The sequence below is a fragment of the Protopterus annectens genome, chromosome 10.part0 (genome assembly GCF_019279795.1).
Source record: "Protopterus annectens isolate FY-2018-M chromosome 10.part0, PAN1.0, whole genome shotgun sequence".
Taxonomy (NCBI): Eukaryota; Metazoa; Chordata; order Ceratodontiformes; family Protopteridae; genus Protopterus; species Protopterus annectens.
The window spans coordinates 1,223,180,876-1,223,193,778 of record NC_056744.1 but is presented as its reverse complement, the minus strand read 5'-3'; the positions used below and the strand labels follow the sequence as shown (position 1 = coordinate 1,223,193,778).

Genomic DNA, 12,903 nt, shown 5'->3' with positions numbered 1-12,903 from the left:
GCACACACACACACACACACACACACACACACACACACACACACACACACACACACACACACACACACACATACACACACACACATACACACACATAAAAGATACACTTCTACAGATACCATGAGTCCATATTATGTTATGTCCTTCTCTGTTTTCTGAAGTGTACATAGTCACAAGACTGGAAAAAAAATTGGAAGCAACTAAACTGTTCATGTTATACAGTACATGTGGATGTGGGACAGGCCAGCAGTATACTGAAATATATGATTAAGGTGTAGACTTAAAGAAAAAGGTTTAATTCCTCCACTGCATAGATTGCTCCTGCAGTCACATGCAATAAATTGTGCAGCTCATAGTTTCGTAGGTAGATACTAGTCTAGCAACCGTTAACCATTTTAAGCCTAGCCAGTTTCCCTTTGGTGCATGAATTAACCTATCCCATATAGTTTCGTAGGTAGATACTAGTCTAGCAACCGTTAACCATTTTAAGCCTAGCCAGTTTCCCTTTGGTGTATGAATTAACCTATCCCATTTGGTGCTAGATTGACCTTACCTATTCCATGGTCAAAAATTATGTATTAAACTGGGATCACGCCATAAATAATTTGAGGTTACCCATACATAGGATAATGGATTTAGGAGATACCTCTGTCCACTAGTAGCACAGGGACCAGTCCTAGGGTAAATGCTCTATTACCCATCCATTGATCCCAATTGTGCTTGAATTTGGACAGAGATGAGCTTTGCTTTTATGTGAATGGGGAGTCTGCTCCCAAGCAGTTGTATCCTTTGTGAGATAATACTTGTCTCTCCAACCCATTCTGATGATGTTGCAGAAGAGATTTGAATCCCTGGACCAAGTATGTCTAATGCCATTTGACTTGCTGATGTGAAGCGGTCCATCAATAGTGGGTTGGAGGATACCTTGTGTGCCAGACACAGGTCACATCTTAGGAGTCTGTAGGATACCGAGTTATAGTGACAGGACCTTGAGTTGGTCCATGTAGAACATATTGTTTAGGCTTTGTATCATTTTAGCAAGATATCTCTGTGGGCATTTCAGTTGTAACATGCATCAAAACAGATACATGACAAAGGGGGCATTATACTCAATGTATGGCCTAATGAGAGCTGAGAAAAGGGGGACAATGACACCTCTAGATCTAGACACAAGCCTTTTGTTAATAAGTTGCACAGTACAGGATGACTTTCTTTTGACAATGGACAAATGCAGGTTGAAAGTTAGGTCACTGTCTAAATTAGTTCCCAAATCCTGAGTAACTAGGTCAGCACTGAGGAGCGTATTGTTAATGTGGTAGTTCCATCAAGTAGATGACTTGCCAAAGGATACAGTAATACATTTTTTAGCATTTAGTTTCAGTCCATGAAGTTATTTATTTGGGACAAACTTTTCGGCAGGATGGCTAATTTATTTAATTTTTTATAGGTTCATACATCCATAGGAGGATACTAGGCTAATAGCCCTAGGGCCTTTACAAGCCTAGCCATGTTATACCCATGTTCCCTAACTGACCTTGGTTAGATAGTTGTTATTTGTATTGCAAGTCTATGATCAGCACCGACTACCCCAGCCATGAGGGACATAGGTGCCGCCCCTGGAGTGAATTTACAGTCTCCCATCCAATTGTCTAAGTTGCACTTAAATAGGGAAATTAAGGAGCTCTGCTTCACATGAATTGGGGGTTTATTCCAGAGGAGTGGCAATCTCTGGGAGCTATTTCTGTCTCTCCAGCATGTTCTGCTAATGTCACAAGCTAGGTTGAGATCCCTGGAGTGAGTGACTCCTGTCCCATTTGATTTGCGGATGTGCAGCATTTCCATTTGGGTGAGGTCAGAGACTGCTCTGTAGGCCAGGCACAAGCTGCATCTCAGCAGCCTATAAGATGCAGAATACAGTGACAGGGCTTTCAGTCTTTCCACGTAGGTCATGTTCTGGAGGCCCTGCATTTTCTTGGTGAGAAACCTCTGTGGTCTCTCCAGCTGCTGCAGGTGTTGGGTGAGATACGTGCAAAAGGAAGCATAGTACTGTATCTATAGAATACTCTACTGTACTCCATTAGTGGTCTGATGAGTGGTTCTGCAGACTTTATAGAGATAACATTGTGAAATGGCTTGAAACTGTACAAAGAAAAGGCTCTATGATTGTTGGAGACTGAAGTATGAAGAGAAGATGAAACTACTCCAAGTTTGCACTTCTTAGTAAAGACGAGGAGTGGAAGTATATAATAAGGAATGACTGTATTTTGTGAGGAAGTGGACCCAAGAAGGAAGTACAGAAAGGAAGACAGGGGTATCTGTTAGATTTGATAGACCATTGGTTGTCTTTTGCTGTCTTGATTATACAAGTCTAGGAACCATGTGGGTTTGAGAAAAGAGTATACTGTTCTGTAACAGTGTACACTGATTGTCACATATCAGATAAGACCAGTTTCCCAATGTCAGTTTCTGTTTACTAAAATATTTAAACATAAAGGTGCATAGTTATATTGGGTATTTGCTGTCACTGTGCATGTCAGGAAGGACAGAGCCATAAATCGAGCACATAAGAAGCAGGCAGATGGTGAAGTGACCTCACTTTGTAGTGTCATAGTGCGTCTACACACAGCTTTCAAAAGTAATTGTGTCATAATGAATTAGTTAAGGTTTTACACTATCAACATCTGGTTCTCAGGCATAGACTGCCTAAGCAGAGCTCAGGTTACTTGTTTTAAAACTAGTTTGCATGCTTAATGTGTTTAACATTAGTCACGGACACAAGCCTAGTTGCACTATTTGTTCAGAATTTGGCTACTTCTGAAGGAGTGTCAACACATTTGTGTAAAATCAAATCTCCCTTCCTACATAATTTTATAACTTACTTCATTGCGTATCTTGAACTCCTTACAAACTTTTCTTTACTGAAATGTAAGAACACCAAACTTTTTTACAATAATGTTTTCCTTTTGCAGTATCATTTCGCTTACTTCTGTTTCATTTTACAGCTGGAACAACTGTATAGACTTATGATTGTTGATGTAAATACTGTATATACCTGTCCTGTAATTATGTTTGTTGTTTCATGAGAAATGTAACTGTTGTTTTTTTGGGAACTTGCTGAAATTCCCTTATTAATATAAAGGTACTGTGGTGGAACTTTTCTCCTCGGGCCTCTGTTGACAATGGGCTCTGCCCAGTCAGACTTTCCTGGTCAACAAAGACAAATAAATAAATAAAATAACTTTGTAAATGCAGTCCACTATCATCAGTTATTCATTTAAGGTGGCTTATGCATAGAATAAAGCCTTCTTAATACAAATAATTTAATTTTAAAATCAGACTTTATTAAGAATATCCTCTGTTCACTTATATCTTTCCTTTGATGTTTATTCTGTAGGTGTGTGGAACCCCTGCATATATCCCTCCTGAAGTCATCTTGGCCATTGGTTATGGAAAGCCTATAGACTGGTGGGCTGTGGGAGTTATTCTCTATGAATTCCTAACTGGCATCCTACCATTTTTTGGGGATTCAGATGAGGAAACATTTGTACAAATTACTGATGGTATGTTACAGTTTATGATGTTTTCGCTGATATTTTGTGCTTGAAATAGAGCCTAAATTAAGCTGTAAATGTCACTGCACATGACATTGAACACTGACATCCATTAATGTGATTTACTGTAAATAATTGTTTTCATTCTAACAAATGAGTGCTATGAAGTATTAAAAAATGTAGTCTTTTTTTTTTCATTTTGGTGTTACCTAAAATGCATGTCACTAATTTTGAATCTGGTTTAGTTAAATCACCAGGTAACAAGAGGGAGATTATACTTTTTGAAGTAAATACTTGGCTATATTTTTTTCTGTACTTTTAACTGTATGAGTATGCAGACTTGCTACTATAAACTGATGGCATATCAGTAAAATTTGAAATTAGATTGTCAAGCTCCCAAGATGTGCTCTTGACAAAGAACCAGGAGGCATCTAATCTAACCAAACCATCTCTGAACTAACTTGTCACAATCCTCTATGCCTTAATCCAAATCCCAGTTCATCTAGCCTCTGAGCCATATATGTAACGGTGAGTGCAACCACACAGTCATACTGCACTGTCCTTTTTCTGCCCTTTTTTTCAAGCCTTGTGGACAAAATGACTTTGTAGCATTTGTTGTGCTGGTCTTCCATCTGATAGTGGGCAGGACACTATAAATGTTGTATCTCCATTTTTCCCCTCTTAATACTGTTCCACACTGACATGATCTTGATGACAGTCTGTTTCAAAACTTGCCCTGTTTTTTATCCTAAGTAAACATTTCATTTGGGCCTAGTAAAGTACAGATTATGCTGCTGTATATTCTGCCATTGAGCTGGGGGGGGGGGGGGTTCTTTGGATCCTTGAAACAGTCTGGAGATGTCTGAAAGACTAGTCAGATGTAAAGTTCTTTGTAGTGTTCCTTAGCTTCATCCTCTCTCCTCCTTTTATTTAAAATTCACCTAGACTCCTAAAAAGAAGATTTTTGCATTATGTTTCTGTTTCAGCCTAGTCTGAAGATGATGACCAAACTGGAGAACACAGGGGCTGGATGAGCCCTAGTATTCTGGCATTTGAAGTCAAAACATGGTGGAGCTACAGGCACCCCTGACTGCAGGAGTCATTGGGAATAATGTAATATTCAGAGCTAGGGATTGCAGAAGAAGCCTTAAGGGTTACTGGCCATGACAGAAGATGCCTTGCAGTTCAGCTGATGTGGGGAGTATACCCTTTTATGCATTAGGACAACATAAAGGAGAAAGAACTAAAAGTTGTGGCCCATAATCTATACTTTCATTGTGTTTATAAATGACACAGTCCTAATAATTAGTGCACTATGCCAGATTCACTGAGTAGTCTTTAGGATAATAAAGTTTTACTTCAGCTAGAAGTGTTATATCTGACTAATACAAGTTTTTTCCTTTCTTTGGTTGATTGACGTTTTTTTTGTGCAGATGATGTATTTTGGCCTGAAGATTACTTCTTTCCAGCTGGTGCTAGAGACCTAATTGACAGACTACTAAAAAAGGACCCATTGGAACGTCTGGGCACAGGTATGATTCTTTTGGTATTATTAAGTTATCAATAATGTGTATTTTTAGTGTAGTTAATCATATCAATGTCCTTTAAGAGAATATATGTTTTTAGTTTATGTTTTTTTCTTCCTTGTGTTGAGGTCAGCTGTACTGTGTTACATTGATAGGGCCTGGACAACATACTGTCATTTTTATTAGCTCTGAGTCTAGGATAGGATAATGTGCAGGATATAAGGGGACAAGAAAGCCTTTGTCTAATGGATGATTTGCTCCTGCCTCTCTGTTTGCAAGTGACTGATAATCTTTTCAGAATAGTCCTTAAAGCTTTTTTTATGGAAAGCCTTCTCCCAGTCCCTTTGTTTTTCTTACTTTATGTAGGCTTGAGTACAGGTGACTATTGTGCCCTACAAATTTCATCATCATTTAAATAAAGGCCCTTCCATAAGCAAGTATTGTATGGATGCTTGTCTTGAATAATGGAAGACGTCATGCCTTGGAGTACATTTGGCATCCAACAGTGTACACCTGAATCCTACTGTTTAGTTAATTTGCTGTTCACTTTTATTGCAGTGCTTTCACCTTGTCCATACATTGCAAAAAGCAGTCGTGATGTTTTGTGCAGTTTAAAGATCAATAAGAGCAGTTTTAAGAAGATCATTTTTCAGCAAAAGAGTGTTTGCATTGATCTTCCTACTTAGGAACACTGCTGTGCTGACCATCAATGCTTTCTTTTTAAATGTTATCAGAAAAATTAAGTTTTAGAAGTCTCGCTAAACACAGGAGTGCTACATGAATGCCTCCCCATGTCCTTTAATGTGTAAGGAATGGTAAAACAACACGGTTGTAATTATTACTTACACAAACAATGATGTAGGTGCATCTTGCTTAAATGTGATAATAACTGCAGGAGATCAAGAGGTATTCATTGATCTTTAAAGTATATTTCAATTAGGGAAACACATACTTTAGAAAATGTTCAGACGTGGAGACTCGTAACCAAGCTAAATGAATAATTCTGATGGATTGAAAAAATGCACGTTTCCATCATTTATCATATGTTGCATGAGCTGAGTATATGGTGGAACTGAGAGACATCTTGTCTAATAAATATGTAGCTGACCATAGTATGCAAGAGGTTTGTGACTCATAAAACCTACCTGCACAGTAATGCATCAAGACACTATAAGTTGCTTGACAGCATGAACAATATGTCAGTTGTAGAATGTGGTGGCATGGCATATGGTAACGATATCTCTGCACTTCTCAGAGCACTGACCCACAAGGAACCTTGCTTAGTGCAGGTTTCCAAAATACATTCATTATTATGATCACTGCAGCAGTAGCTTTAGCCATAAGTGGTTGTATGCTGCACCGGATACAACAAACACCCAGTTTCCAAATTTAATAGTACCTTCCACGTGCCCACACCATTATTCAGCTCTAGCTGAGCTGAAGGTAAAGAGTGGTTTAGGCCCAAATTCCTTTGCAGCTTTCCTGTAAATAAAGAATGCTTCTCTTGTGGCTTTCAAGCATCAATGGTCAGCTAATGATTTCCATTGTTGAGCGGATGAGTTTCCTTCAGGGAAAAAACTTCCACTCTTACGTTTTATGACAGCAACTGAACCTTTCTCTGTGAAAATATAAATTTAAGCTAGGAAAAAGTGTTTTTAGTGACTGTCATGTGATTTTTAGTAACTTTTAAACAGGAACGCAACTTTTAACTTTTGTGGGAACAAGCTGTTAAACTAATTTAAAGCTATGTTTTCTGAGGAAAAACCTGTGTTAGTTTACTTTTGGGGGTTGGGGTAATTGTTAACATGCTTTTTGCGGAGTCTTTTTGTGGAAAAAGCAACTTTTTTACTACTTTCTTGTTTTACTGACTTCTGCTTCCCCAGAAACCGGGCACCTTTCTTGGCTTTACCATGCAGCAACCTAAAAGTTCCTTGGTTCTTCCTTCTACCAGCCACAAAAAAAAAAAAAAAAAAAAAAAAAGACGAAAATTAACAAGCAATCATTGCCGCCATAGCATGCTGTTAAGGTGCCTCAGCTCCAGAAATGTGACTCTGCTGAGGCCATTTTTGTTTCCTTAGGCAATTCACCTTTTTCCTTGGCTTCTTCTGCTGTAGCTTCCAACATCCACCATGGGCCAGGAGTTAGACACATCCTCCACAGCTACTGGAGTGCCCTTGGTGGGCAAGGAGGAACCACTCTTTTTTTGTCATGGGAGAAGGATAGGGGAATTCATTTCTGCCCAGCCAAAATGGATTACCTGCCCCTAGGGAGCTTTTGCCTGACAAAAGTGTGTCTACTTCTTTATATATCAAAAATTCAGGTATGTCTTCTGTTTCAATTACTTTGGACAGGAGTGATTTATTGGACTTAGCTCAGGGCTTAGTTCAGGCTCTTGACCATTCAAGTTTAGCTGTTTCTGATAAGAGAACATACGGATTCATTTTTAAACCTCAACTTCATGATGAAGGGACAAATTCTGTTTTGTCTGAAAAGGTTTCTGTTTCAGATTCTGAGGAGAGTGTGGCCTCCACTAGTTTCTTTTAAGGACTTTCTATTTCAGAAACTATTTTTAAAATAAATTAGTTGTTTCTGTGGGAACATAATGGGGTCTATATTAGTTCATCAAATTTACTTATTGAACAGCTCTTCATCGAACCAACATCATCAAACAGCCGTTCATTGAATGTTCAAATCAGCAAACGTTTTTCTCAAGTAAGTAAACTAGTTGTCCAGCACACCATCCGAACCACAAACACATTAAATTAAACCCAACAAAGTGGGGGGCTGTGCCCCCCAAACCCCCATACTTATATATACCAACACCGAGATCACACTAGAGTGGGGAAAAGGTCACATTTTTTATGTTGGCCAACTAGTTTACTTACCTGGGAAAAACATTTGCTGATTTGAACGTTCTATGAATGGCCATTAGTTAATGTCGGTTCAATGAACAGCTGTTCGAGGTAAGTATACTTAGATGAAGTAAGATAGAGCCAAACATGACTGTCCACTGTCCTTGAAGAAGTATTATGATTTATTGCAATTGGATTTTATAGAACTTATCCCAGTTCCTCCTGTTCTTTCAGCACTGGAGATGTTTTTGTCACAGCCTGTAACTTGACTGAGAGCTAGTTTGCTGCCCGCAAGAAAGCAGGTAGATTGCATACATTTCTTCAGTCTTATAAGTTTTTATAAACAAATAAAACGCAGTAAGCTGCTGGTCTTATAGGTTTTAGGTTGGTACTAGGCTATCGGCCCTAGGGCCTATGCAAGCCTAGCCATAATAATTCCCAATTCCATGGATATTTCTTCCCACAATATTTACTTCTCTGGGCCCCTGTCTAGCAGGGCGACTGACATGATCCCCGGGGTGAATTTCCTATCTCCCATCCAATCATCAAGGTTCTTTTTGAAGAGGGCCAATGAGGTGCTCTGCTAGACATGTATGGGCAGTCTATTCCAGAGTATGGGGAGTCTCTGGGTCAGGAACCTATCCCTCCAGCATGTTTTGTTCATTGTGATGACAAGGTTTAGATCCCTGGAGCATGTGGCTCTGAGTAAAGCACATGGTACAGCCAAATCCTGTAAAAACAGTAAACATGCCATCTCTCATCATAAAGCAGTACATCATCCTAAACCACACAATGTTTGTTAAGCTGGAATCACAAAGAACAATGTTGGGGGAATTAAATTCACCGGGAATGCTCCCATTTGCTTAGATAAAATAAACTGCCCAGTGCTGTTCAAGGAAGAGTGAGCAAGTGTACAAAAAAACAGTAATTTTTTTTACTTGACGTCATGGCCACACTGTTTCAGAAGCAGCTTTAAATTGTATACTGCCTTTGAGAGATACCAGGATTGATATTGGTGCAGATTCTAGTCGTAACATGTGGTGCTTTGCGTTTTCATTTGGCCAAAACAGCTACAAAAAGAGAAGTAAAGCAGATGGTACGAATAGAGCCTGCAAAAAAGGGAAGCATGCTATCTCTTATTAAAATAGTGTACAGTCTAATGTTGCTTCAGAAAAAGTGTTGCCACAGCATCAAGCAACCATGTCTCATAATTATAAGGTCAACCTGGAGAATGCATAAAGCCCAGTATCAATTTTAAAACTCATCTTGTCCAAACTAAAAGTACAATGCAGGAGGAGATATTGGCTGAGGAAGACGAGCTTTGCTGAACATCCATCCAAAAATAGCATTCAGCAAGATACGCCAGCAAAGAAAGGAAGTGTCTCACTTTATGCTTCTGGTTTTTAACAGCCTGAGGGTGTGGGAAGGACTACATTGCTGTGCCATGAAATAATAGGTGGTTCTTCGCATTGGGTTTAGTGGAATGCAAATACTGCCAGGCCGATGTCAGTTTAAGAGGGAATTTACACAGAACTACTGCTGATTAGTAGCAGTCTTGACGCCAGAGTTTGAGACAGCAACAAGTTTTTGCTTAGCACTAGAGATCATTTTCAAAAGTGCAACCAGGACAGTACTGTAAGGCACTGTACTTTGGGGGGGAGGGGTGGTTGACTTAATAGATTTCTAAAGCTGCACTGCTCAGTTTAAGAAGGATCACGGAATAGGGAGGGAAAGTGAAGATGTTGAGCAGATCTAAATAAGATCCCGTTCTTCTCCTTTAAATAAACTTAAATTGTATACTGTTCTACTAACTGTATTAAAGTATTAAGGCAGCTAGGAAAGTTGCTACCTTTTACTCACTTCCCATAATTTCATAGGGAGGGTGGCCTAATGGTTAAGGTGTTTGCCTTACAAACACAAGATAATTGGCTAGGCTTACAATGGCTCACAAGGGCAGTTAGCCTAGTACTAACCTATGAACCTATACTTAATTTTTTCACTGAACTGCTTGACATTGTACCTTCAAATTTTGCATTTCCCTCTGCAAAGAATACTCAGAATTGTCACGATTAATTGCTTGCACCTGCAGACAGCATATCTCCATTGAAATGTACTCCATAATTATTCTTTGTAAATTTCACTCAGAAAAGAATCCCCAGCTGCCCTCAACTGTAGACACCTCAACACCACTGAATGTATGACAGTGGAAAACAAGCAAGCTAATACCTTTGCAATTGTAAGAAGCCTAGCATTTTTACTGCTTTCATCATTTTGTCTTATTTTTAAAGCCTACATGCTTACAAAAATGCCTGTTTACAACTTAAGCCAAAGGTAATAATCTACATTCACCCTTGTACAATAGAGGAAATATCCTAATTCTACATGTAATGTAATCAATGCACTTTTACACCCCAACACCCCCAAATCATAGCATATAAACATTAAACTTGCTTTTGTCCAGCTTTTTTGACTTAATATACTGTAAAGCCTTTATTTCTTACAAATAAAAAAAGTACTTGTTTACTTTAACATCTTTAACAAAACAGTCACTGAAAAGACTCCCCCCTCATTTAAAATACCCCTGACTACACACCACACAAAACTTTTTACTGCATATAACATGCAGTTTCTATCATTAAATGTTTTATACAAATACTAATAAGAACTTATTTTTACTTGTTCTTCTTCTCCTTCGGCTGTTCCTGTTAGGGGTCGCCACAGTTTCTTCCTGCATATTGCTCTGTCACACCAACCACCTGCATGTCCTCTCTCACCACATCCATAAACCTTACCTTAGGCCTTCCTCTTTTCCTCTTACCTCATAGCTCCATCCTAAACATCCTTTTCCCAATATACCCATCATCCCTCCTCAGCACATGTCCAAACCAATGCAATCTCATCTCTCTGACTTTGTCTCCAAAGTGTCCAACCTGAGCTGACCCTCTAATATACTGATTCCTAATCCTGTCCATCCTTGTCACACCCAGTGCAAATCTTAACATCTTTAACTCTGCCACTTACAGCTCTGACTCCTACCTTTTTCTCAACGCCACTGTGTCCAACCCATACAACATAGCTGGTCTCACTACCCTCTTGTAGACCTTTCCTTTCACTCTTACTGGTACCCGTCTATCACAAATCACTCCTGACACTCTTCTCCACCCATTCCACCCTGCCTGTACTCTCTTCTTCACCTCTCTTCCACACCCACCATTACTCTGAACTGTTGATCCCAAGTACTTAAACTCATACACCTTCGCCAACTCTACTCCCTGCTTCCACACCATTCCTCTATCCCCCCTCTCATTCACACACACATCTGTCTTAGTCCTGCTGACCTTCATTCCTCTCCTCTCTAGAGCATATCTCCACCTCTCCAGGGTCTCCTCAACCTGGTCTCTACTCTCATTACAGACCCCAATGTCATCTGCAAACATCATAGTCCATGGGGCCTCCTGTCTGATCTCTGCTGTCAACCTGTCCATCACTGCTGGTAAGCAAAGGTTTAACAAAAGCAAAGGCATCGAGATTCCAAAAAATAAATGATGAACTCTTTAGAACAAAGGACAGTCTAATAAGTCTGAAGAACTAACTACAAGACTCCCCCTTCCCACTCTGGCAAACCCTTAATCCTTTCAGAATGTCTGAACTTCCCTTCTTCTGTTTTGCAACAGATAGTATCAGACAGATGGGTTCTTAAAGTAATCCATCAAGTTTACAGATGGCAGTGGGAGTCTCCTTCCTTTTCTACAGCATCCCCCATCCACCAGACCAAAGTCTTCTTTCCTCACCTGTCATTCATCTATCTTAGAGATAGTGTCTACGTTCAAAATGTTATTGCTTAACAACCTGTTACCCCACCATTTCCCATTTGAGTGTTTTGGTGACCTTAGCTTTAAAGCATGCATATCATCATATTCCTGTAGATGCAAGGTTTTCTATGTTTGAATCACAGCAGCTCACTGCGTTACCCTCTGGTCTAGCCAATGCTCTAAGGGTTTTCACAAAGTGTCTAGATCCTGTGATAGTCTATTGCAGACTGCAAGGCTTTCACATTTTCCTTATTTAGACAGCACTCTTATCTTTGTAGAGTCTTTTTCAAAGTGTCAGGAATCTCTCTCTTTGGTAGCAGAGGTCTGACACAAGCTGGCATTACAGGAGGGCATAGAAGAGTCTTCTTTCATTTCTTCTTACAGGATTGTTTTCCTAGATAGCTCAGTTCAAAGGGCTTTTGTTCCACAGGAAAAATTAGATCTGTATCTAGATCTACTTCTACTATCTCAGACAGGGAATTTATCAGGATTCTGGGTCTCATGGCTTCTGTGATTCTCATCATTTCTCTAGCAAGCTTCTACATGAGAATAATTAATGGTACCTAAAATCCATGTGGTCCCAACAACAGTATCCTTTGACATTCCTGATTCCAGTTTTCAGAGTTTGTGAAAATCAAACTTTTTGGGAGGAGAGACCAAATTTATCAGCATGTGGGTCTGCTATTTTCTTTTCTACCTCCAACCCAATGTGTAAAAATAGATACTTTAGACTTTGATTGTGGGGCAGGGTCTATGGGGATAAAAGTGCACATTCTTTGGAACAAAAAAGATGGACCACTTGGAACAAAAATACCAGACCAAAACACATACAAGCAAAAGAGATATTAGCACTTATAAATGCTCTGAACACTCTCAAACACCTATGGTTCTCAGGACCATTAGATGTGTTTACAGGCAGCATCACAGTGATGTGGTACATAAAACAAAACAGGATAGGGTGAACCAGAAATTAGATTCTGTGAAGACTATCCATGGTAGCCTGAGATAAAGCTTTTCAGTAAAATCTCACTCTACTGGCATCTTACCTACCATTAGAGCAAAATTGTGTAGCAGATAAGCTGAGCAGAACCAAGACAGACCCTCACAAATGGAAAAAGAATCAGAGGGTCTTCCAGGCATTGATCCAGCTTTGAGAATCATC

General features: G+C 39.4%; 1 long non-coding RNA gene across 1 annotated transcript in view; it reads left to right on the top strand.

The window, feature by feature from the left end:
• The first annotated feature begins 4,984 nt into the window (after nt 1-4,984).
• The window catches only part of LOC122812832, an 11,547-nt gene continuing 3,628 nt past the window's right edge, over nt 4,985-12,903 (top strand). The window contains exon 1 of the long non-coding RNA XR_006366584.1: nt 4,985-5,083. This is a non-coding gene — a long non-coding RNA (uncharacterized LOC122812832). The remainder of the gene's footprint in view (nt 5,084-12,903) is intronic.